The 7,645-nt window shown below is 35.9% G+C and overlaps 1 non-coding gene across 1 annotated transcript; it reads left to right on the top strand.

Moving 5' to 3' along the window:
- Nucleotides 1-2,938: 2,938 nt before the first annotated feature.
- On the top strand, nucleotides 2,939-3,045 carry LOC112534627. The gene has a single exon (XR_003078904.1). It is a non-coding gene; the product is annotated as a small nucleolar RNA R71 (small nucleolar RNA).
- Nucleotides 3,046-7,645: the final 4,600 nt, after the last annotated feature.

Here is a 7,645-nt window from a genome sequence, read left to right as displayed (position 1 = left end):
ATAATGTGAACAGTATATTTGATTTAGCCATATCTAGAGTTTTATAACTCCAAATGGAGTGCTACTTATTCCTATAGAAAATTTTTAATGTAATTTACAATATTATTGAAATAGAGGAAGCTTGATTTTGCTGTTGTGATGGCCAATCTGGATCATACTTTCTATTGCTTAATTTTATTGACAGCTTGACCATGGTAGAATGTTTTTGATGTTTCTCTTTCTATACACATCCATTTGATGTAAAATCAGTTTCAAATTAATCTAGACTTATAGTATTACTGATCTGGAGAATATGGTTTTGGAATTCCTAATGTGGAACTTTTGGTGTATTTGTGAATGCACACTATTAAATCTGCCATGTTGGAATATGGTATGTTTTTGGTATATCATAGGTATTATTATGGTTTCTTATATATTATGGAGATGTTAGTTATTTAAATGGTATATATATATATATATATATATATATATATATATATATATATAAGAATTATGGTTGGATGATTGTAAGGACGCAATGCTACTTGTGAATGAGGCAAGGCTGTGTGCGATATGGAATTCCCCATAAGATTATGGTTGGCTGTGTGCGTATAGGGATCCATGAAAATAAAAATATATATATTATTGTGGAATTAAATGTAATTCACAAGTTCATTGTTGTCCTAAAGAAAATACTATGACAAGGTTTATGTAAATACTATAAAGTCATAATTAAATATCAAACGGTTTGATGTTTGATAATACTACACATTTGATTGTGTTATTTTTCATAGGAAATTTTGTTATTCTTTTGCTGAGTTGCAGGCTCACTCCTTTGCATTATTTCTTTTTCAGGATTAGAAGAATTATAATTTGTTTTGACGAAACATTTACATCTGTCACACTAGCATTGTGTCAGGTAGGTCAGCAGGAGGTCGCCCTCAGTTTTTCTTTCTTGGACGTGACATGTTAAGTGGATTTCATTATCATTTATAAATCTGGAGCATTTTATGTGTATATAAAAAAAAAGTGTACTATTTAATGTTGTGAGCTTTTTGGTGTGTGATATGTATGACTCATATAAATAGTTTTTGTTATACATATTAATTTCTGAGTTAAAAGTTAGTAGTTAAGAAATATGTTATGTATCAGCCTTTGCATACAATGTATGTCTGACATCCTTTACAGGTGTCACATCTTGGACCCATTTTACAGGGGGTAAATGTCCATATTTTAGAGGAGGTTCTGCCGAATTTTCAGTATAATTTACCCAAGTCGAGATTTTTAGACAGTCAGTCCTAGGAATCTAGATCTAGGGTTAATTGTCAAATGTTTCAATGTTATTGATTAATTATTTTCCGTGATTAGATAATCCGTTAGTTTAGCTCGCTCCATCCGAGGCATCGGAGCAGAGCTAGGAGGTCGCCAAAACTGTGAATTAAAGTCATATGTCTATTTACATGTGTTATGCTGAGATTTTACGAGATAATTCTGATTACATGATTTAATATTTTAATCAGTTATTTTAAGCGCTATTTATATAAGTTTCATTTTTTGCATTATGATTTTATTGTTTCGTGTTGACTAAGGATGGGACAGCTGTAGAACATACTATTTGATTAGTGAACCGGTATGAATCCGAGACTGATAGTAAAAGGGAAAAAGGGTAAATTTAAAAAGGTAAATTAGGACTTGCCCTGGTCGAGCATCGCTCTCTAGGCTTAGTAGAGTGAGTTTTGCTGGAGTGACGGTCCCTAGTCGAGCATTGCTATCAGGGTACCGACTTATTTGGAAACTTAAGTGACCGAACTGAATTTAAGGACCCTGGTCGAGCTTCGCTCTATGGGCGCTAGTCTTATTGGAGTAAGAGAGCTGAAAGGCTAAGAGAGTTAGTGATAATGAAGTGACTGAACTGGATTTAAGGACCCTGGTCGAGCTTCGCTCTTTGGGTGCCAGTTCTGTTAGAATGAGAGAGTCGAGATGCTAGTGTTGAGATTACGGTTCTGCTGAGGTACTCTATCCCGTAGAATGTGAAAGTTATTTTTATTTAAGCATGGCATGACACGTTTATTTTTGCATGACTTAATGTTTATTTCAAATTAAAAAAAATGTGTTATTGAAGTGTTTGAGATCGTTTTTGGATATATGATTTTAATTCATTCTCGAGACTAACAGTCTTAATTTTACTGTTTTTCAGATCTGTGATTGTTAGTCTTCCCGCAGCTCTTATCTAGCAACCCGACTCCTTCATCATCAGGTGATGTATTTGATTTAGTATGTTTGACTTGTAAAATTTTAGATTCTCTGCAGTAGAAGCAATAGACTTATCAGTTGTAATTTTATGTAGTTTTGGGTCTTGCCTAATTCTATTGGCATACCGAATTAAATATGTAGAATTTAATAGTTAAGAGAAATTGTGACATCAGTGATATTAGATGAGATTTTAATTAAGTTAGTGAGTGGTCAGGCTTACTACGGGATTCGGTGGCCTTACGTGTACCCATTCCCTAGTGCCAGTCATGGGCCCACAGATCGGGTCGTGACACCTCGGGCTACTGCCCATATAATCTACCTGCTCAAGGTCAGTGGATAAAATAGAAGAGGAAGAAGGATATAGAAGTACTAGCAAATAAACCTCCCGAATTACAGTTCGCACTGAAATGCAGGCCACCTTAATGAGCTGCATGGGCTGGCATCTAGAGCTGGTTTGATCCTCTTAGCCAATAGCTCCACCTGAGCTGCCAAGGCTGCTGTACAATCCATGATTGACCACTCCCTGCCTCACTAGTCGCTCCTAGAAGACTGCCACTGATAATTGTTCATGGCCACCTCCTCTATTAGGTACTGAGCCTGCTCGGGCGTCTTACTGTTCAACGCCCCTCTTGCTGCTGCATCAACCATCTGTCTCGTAGCATGGTTTAAACCACTGTAAAATGTCTGAAATTGCATCCAAATTGGTAGACCGTGGTGTGGACAGTATCTCAACAAGTCCTTGTACCTCTACCAGGCATCATACATGCTCTCGTCTTCCATCTGCACAAAAGAAGAAATGTCATTCCTCAATTTCGCAATCTTAGCTAGAGGAAAGTACTTGTAGAAAAATTTCTGAGCCAATGATCTCCATGTCGTAATAGTGTTGGCTAGGAGCGACTGCAACCATCTTTTCACCCGGTCTCTTAGAGAGAAAGGAAACAGCCTCAATCGAATGGCATCATCAATTGTTCCATTTATCTTGAAGGTGTCGCAGATTTCCAAGAAGTTGGCGATGTGAGCATTTGGGTCCTCGCTCAGCAGTCCCCCAAATTGTACACTATTTTGCACCATCTGTATCATGTTTGGCTTTATTTCAAAATTGTTGGCTGCCACTGGTGGTTGCAATATACTCATCTGTGTCCCCTCAAGAGAAGGTCTAGCAAACTCGTGCATTGTCCTAGCTTCATCCGCAACTTGTTGTCTCCCATCCCTGCTGGTATATTCATAGGGGCTTCAAACTCTATCTGCACCTCCTCTTCTTCTTGCATACGCTTCCTCAACAAATGGAGGGATCTCTTTGGTTCAGCAAGAGGGTCTACAGTAGTAGGATTAGAGCTCCTGGTCATAAACTACCTGAAATGGAAAGGCAGCAATCAAAGAACACAAGAATAACTATAATAATAAAGAATATATATATATATATATATATATATGAAAAGACAAAAGAAATAAAAATAGCTAGATTAACAAAAATATAAATTCACTCTAGTTCATACAAAAGTTTCCCTGGCAACGGCGCCAAAAACTTGATAGGCTATTTGTGTAGCTAAAATCTAAGGCAGTGAACCTATCGATGCAGACTAGCACAAATGGTGAGTATCAAGGTCATATTCTCGGGAAAGGGTGATCCTAGAACTACTGCAGCGTCTTATGTTATCTATCCTTAAAAAAATGATGAGGTTACTATGCTATGATTAAATATAAACAAGCGGTTAACTAAGTGTCAAATAATCTGAAAGGATTTAGGTAAACAATCGAAGGAGAAAGCAAACCCAAAAGGGACCTAAGCTAGTTGGATTTTAGTGAAGATAGAGATTATATTGATTAAAAATTGCAATTACCCGTGGACGAATTCTTAAATGAATTCGGTTTCCCTCTCGAGATAACTGAACTCCTAAACCTAATAACCAAAAGTTAGAATCTCTTCCTAACGATCGATTATTAAATTAGCATTAAGCTTTAACCCGACTCTATTAAGCTTTGTTAATTCTTAATCTGGCTAGTCAATTATCCTTATCTCTAAGTGATCATTAACCAGTTCTTGTTATTCAAATCTCCAATTACTAAATGAATTTCTCGATTACATAAAGCAATCTAAATACCACAACTCACAACGTCTCATGAATAATGTGATTTCTCATTAATAATGAAAGCAAGAAGAGACAAGCATTCATAATCAAAATCTCATAAGCATTATAATCAATCCAACAACATAGGAACCCCAATGGGTTTGACAAATTTAGTTATTCATACTAATAAGCAACAAAAAGTAAAGAACAAATTCAGAAAAGTAAATTGAAGGCATGTAGACCCTTCTTCTTCAAGTTGGATGAAAACCCTAAATTCCCAATTCAGAATGATGAACCCTAATTGCCTTTTGAATGCCCCAAATCTCCTCTTGATCTTCAATTTGATGTTAAAACCAATGTAATCCTTCCTTCAATGGATGAAATGGTCTTCTAAGCTCGAGTATTGAAGTCTGGAAAAAGATGGCTTATGCTTGTATATGTGAAATCAAGTCAGAAAATCGAACCCTAATTCAATAAATCATATTTGCTTATATAAATCTCTGAGCGCGGCCGTGGTCAAGCCCGTGCTGATTGAGTCCAGGCCATACTGGACCTCTGCGTCCCGCAATTTACGACTTCTTCCTGGACGTGCCTTCGCCGGTGTTGAGCCACCACGAGCCGTGGTGGAGGCCGTGGTGGCTTCGGAAACTGTGCTAAAATGGCACTCTTGAAGGTCAAGTATTAATGGTTCAGCACGGCCAAAGTTTAGGCCGTGCTCAACCTTGGAATGCTAGTCTTTGCTCAATTTTGATGGATTCTGGTCCGTAATTGCGCGTATTTCCCTCGATTACTGATAATGTCCCTCGATAATGACCTGAAACATGAAAGGAACCAAAACACAAGTGATTCTGGCATAAAATAAGATAACTATGCACAAAAATGTAAACAATTGGGCATATAAACATGTATAAAATGATGCACGTCACCTAGATAGTGAAAATTTAGTGAATTTTCTGAGTCACTGACAAGGTAGTCCCAAAAAATATACTAAGAAGGCTTAGGCCATTAGATCCAGCTCTCGAGCATTTCGAGGCACGAAGCCCCTCTAATAGAGAGGATTGCTATGATAAGCAATGTAACGGGTGTTCTTGTATGCTGGCAAGAACCCAAGTAAATCTGTAAAATAGCACTCCTAGACATCAGAACGCTGATCATGAATTGCGTCGTCAAAGGGCACAAGGATAACCGAGAAGTCCATTATAAATTATGCTTTGAATTCCAGCCTTTAAACCTAATGGACTAGTTTTTATAATAAGGCCCAATTAGGTGATCTTAAATCTAATATGGCCGAATTAACTTAATCAAAACATGGCGAAGCCCACTGAGTCTATGTTGATTTTAGGATTTAAGCCCAATTACAATTTATTAACCTAATGGACTATAATTTTCATGTCAGATCCAATTTTAAAGCCTAATGTCCATATGTCCAGTTTAACTAGGCAATCACATAACATATATTTGGCATTCATCCAAAATAAGACAAAAAATAAAGGGCAGAAAGTAGATCTGGCTATTACAAACCGTCCTATAACTAAAGAAACAGAAGAAAAATGCCTAAATTCTAAGTACAGTGAACAAATACATCAAAAATACATTAGAAATTTGGGGAATTAAGGTTAAATGGTGATCAACCAATTGGCTCTATGGCTTTGATTAGCTATTTTATGGATGTTTTTCCTTGATTGATGCCCCAGAGTCAAATCCACATGCACAAGAGACAAAAGATCAATTAAAAGATGTGAAAACTAAATAAAATGCATAAAACTAAGTGGAAATCCTAAGTAAATCATACTAACCCTAAAAATAAAACTGATAACAAATGAAAATGGCAAATTTCAGGTTTAATAATGGAACCCTAAAACCAATTTTAAATAAAAAAAATTATAAGTCTATCATGCAATCCTAATTATTTGACTAGTAAGATCTAAAACCAAAAGCAAACATGTTAATAGATTCAAAACCCTACATGTTCTTACTATTAGATTTAATGCTAAATATGTTCATATTATCACATTCAATGCCCAGGAAATTATAAACATGTTAATTCATAAGAAATCCTATTCTAATCATTTAAAACACATAAGAAATAAAAAAACAAAAGAAAACCTAGTCATTTTTTCTAAAATCATAAAGAAAAAAACTGATTTAATGGAGAAGATGATGCTGATGATGCTAGATGTAGAGGAAGACTCAAGTTGTTATCGTAGATTGTTGTTCTGCAAGTCTCAGGAGACGCTGAAGCGGTTGAATTAAAGATGGGTTGAGAATCCAATGCTGCTTGAGATTTGGAAAAGCTACTGTCATTTGAAAATGTATAGTTCTTTCTTAGTGACTTCCCAAAAAAACCTTTTGTGCTTTTTGAATGTAAAGTTTTTAGCTCTGTTTCAGATGATTACTAGGTGGCTACTAATGCTAATGATTGCTAATAATCGATAGCCTAAAATCTAGGAGTTAATGATATATATATAGAACTAGGGTTAGGAAATAGAAAGATAAGTTTTAAGTTTTTAAAAGATTTTCTTAATATCAATCAATAATATCTAATAAGAATCTTTAAAATCTTGATAATTATCATAGAAGACCTTCTAGAAACTCATTTTGAGCTTTTAATAGTTGAAATACACATAACAAGATGTCAGATTGTAAGAAGTTGCCAATCAGAACTATGTAGAGCCAATAAGCTATATGCTTAGTCGATTGACTCTGTGCTGAGGTGATCGACTCTGTGTAGAGTCGATTCAGCTCTATATACAGCCAATTCGCTCTAGGGAGCAAGAAAGTTCAAAATATTTACAATTTAGTCCATGAACTTGCAAAAACTACCGTTTCAACCCTCAAACTTAATTTTTCCTAACAATTAAATCCAAATTGATTCTAGAAAAGTGATTTTAACCCAATCATTCCCAAACCTAATCTCGGATTCATCCACCCTTGGTCTTTAAAACTTGAGAAAAGCAATAACTTTCATCATAGGGTTTTCCGTAATTCTCTTATTATCAAGATTCGAAAAATGGGTGTTAACACAGCCCATATCGGGTCTTCTACCCCTTGAAGTCCAGCAATTCTTCAATATCTTATTGATTCTTTCCTAGCCCCATTTCAGGTATGAAGTCCATTTTCGTGAACATGTTGGCTCCTTTAGGATCCATATAATCATCATAGAGGACATCGACTTGGAATCTAGTAGGGGCTTCTTGATAGCTTCTTGAATAGCTGAGATAACCTTACCACCTTCAGCATTGATGGTGACTATCTCACCTTTATGAGGGAACTTAACCTTCTAATGCATAGTGGAAGGGACTTCTCCTAAGGCAGGACACCATGGCCTACCGAATAACAAAGTG

The sequence above is a fragment of the Ricinus communis genome, chromosome 2 (genome assembly GCF_019578655.1).
Source record: "Ricinus communis isolate WT05 ecotype wild-type chromosome 2, ASM1957865v1, whole genome shotgun sequence".
In the NCBI taxonomy this organism is placed as follows: Eukaryota; Viridiplantae; Streptophyta; class Magnoliopsida; order Malpighiales; family Euphorbiaceae; genus Ricinus; species Ricinus communis.
This window is presented reverse-complemented; position numbering and strand designations above follow the sequence as displayed.